The 2,264-nt window shown below is 36.0% G+C and overlaps 1 protein-coding gene across 1 annotated transcript in view; it reads left to right on the top strand.

Annotated features, from left to right (window-relative positions):
• The window catches only part of depdc5 (DEP domain containing 5), a 64,265-nt gene that overhangs the window by 60,727 nt on the left and 1,274 nt on the right, over positions 1–2,264 (top strand). The gene's annotated exons all lie outside the window — the stretch shown is intronic.

Here is a 2,264-nt window from a genome sequence, read left to right on the forward strand (position 1 = left end):
TTGACCAATAAAACATCGTTCCTCACTCCAGAGGAAATCCCGCTCTCAGACTCAGAAGAGAAGATATTAGTTAAAAAGACTATTTTCAAATCTAAAAATTAGAAATTTTAGGTTATATTATCCTATTTCAAAATATAAGATCTGTGATCGTTTTCTCTTCTGATAAAAAGCAGTTTGAAAAGATAAAATATGCCTGTACACCAGGCCAACAATTCCCCCTAATGACCTCCCCTTTAAGAGGCGTAGACCAGTATCACATCTTGCAGGCTAATAAAATACCCCGTTCTAAAGAGTTGCACCCGTTCTTCCCGTTCAATATTTATGTTTTCTAAACCAAAACAAGACTTTTTTGGTCTACTCTTTAAAGCCTCGATCTCAACTCTATTTCTGACATTTTAAATTGTAAAAGCTTCCTGGATGGGAAGAGAAACGTCTTCAAGCTTTGAAACTAAGTCCAGTGGATTGTTTTCAACTTTTTTTTTTGAATAAATTATAAAAAATACATTTAAAAAAATGTGCAAAACAATGTCTGAGAAAACAGCAAAGTTTCCTTCAAAGTTTAATCTCTTGATTGTGTTTTATATTTGAATTTTAAACTAATAAAACCTGCCTTTTGTTTCCCAACAGCAATGGTACCAAATTCACTCTGTAAAGATGCAGCTTCTTCTAGATCAGTGTTTCCAAACCTTTCTTGACTTGTTTACCTCTTTGTGCATTTTGTCTTACCATAAGTCTCAGTCAGAAGTGATGATCGTCCAAAATGGAACGTAGAATAACTGAAATAAAGACTGATCAAGACCGATCTCTGTGAGAAGCAGAACGGAGAGAAACAAAAGATCTTAGACAGTTTAATGCCACTATATCAGGGGTCGGCAACCCGCGGCTCTTTAGCTTTCCCCATACGGCTCCCTGGAGCTTTTTCAAAAATGTCTGAAAATCGAGTTGTTTTTTTTGTTTGTTTTAATATGGTGTGCAGGAGGTCACACAAAAAATAATTATGTTTTCGAATGATCTAAACATTTGTATAATAAATAAATTTAAACAATAATTTGCGTCATAGCCATAGAGATCAGTGGTCATAACTTGCAACCAGCGCTGCGCAATGCCAGGCTGCTGGAGTGTCTCGGACCATGGATCCCAAAGGGGAAAAAAGGAAGATAGCTGGTGAGAAAAGATGATTCAAAGGATGGACCGAATCATTTTCTTTCATTATCAATGCGGAACGATTGCCTGCATTTTTGCTTGGTAATGAGAGGTTGGCAAAAAATAAAAATTTGGAAAGGCATTTCCAGGGAGGGCAAGCTAAATATGCAGCCAACAACCAAGCTGGGAGGAAGAGAAAAATGGTGATTGCAGAACTTCTGGATAAATTAACGGAGAGCAAATGTAGATTTAAGAAGTAGATTGCATCTCCAAACTCCACTACTGCTGCTGGTTTTGTTGCAAGGATGGAAAACCGTCCAAAGATCAAATGCAGGGATGGGAACTTTCTTCAATTTTTTTGTCAAAATCCTAAAAATCTAAATCACACCAAGGAACAATGGTGACGGAGGATGTGGTTTTTCAGGGTTAGAGAGCGCTGCTCTGATGGATGTCAGTTCCTGCTTGGTTCCTCATGACTCAATCAATTCCTCCCAACAGAAACACGTCCACCATAGAGAGATTCCTTGATCCTGTTTCTATTATTTCATCAATGCAACAAAACTTAAACCGCACGGTGAAGCAGCGAGCGATGGGAGCGTTCACTACTCGTCCCTCACCTCATGCTGCTATGTGACATTTGCTCGAGGATAAAGATTTAATCATGAATGCTTATTATATATTTAAGCCCACATAGTCATTTTCTATAGTGGGATAATAAACTTAGAGCCCATGTTTCCATACGAGGCATGTATAAGACTTTTTACATTTTTGCGGCTCCAGACAGATTTATTTTTTGTTTTTTTGTTCCAATATGGCTCTTTGAGCAGTTTGGGTTGCCGACCCCTGGTGTAGAAGGACTGAGTTTTTATTATTATTATTAGATTATCTAATTTTGTGTTGTTTTTTTTTATCATATTTTATATGTTTTTATCTTTCCTATTGAGCAGGTGAATTTCCTACAGTATCTATCCATCTATATCTTATAATTTGAGCATTTGATTTTTATAATTATAAGCATTCCATCTCAAATAAATAACATATATGTTGCCTGAAAGTTAGTAAAGAATCAAAATAAATACAAAATAAAATCATAATATAAACCTATATTTATTAAACTGGAG

Source organism: Cyprinodon variegatus, unplaced genomic scaffold, assembly GCF_000732505.1.
Source record: "Cyprinodon variegatus isolate N-32 unplaced genomic scaffold, C_variegatus-1.0 Scaffold625, whole genome shotgun sequence".
Taxonomy (NCBI): Eukaryota; Metazoa; Chordata; class Actinopteri; order Cyprinodontiformes; family Cyprinodontidae; genus Cyprinodon; species Cyprinodon variegatus.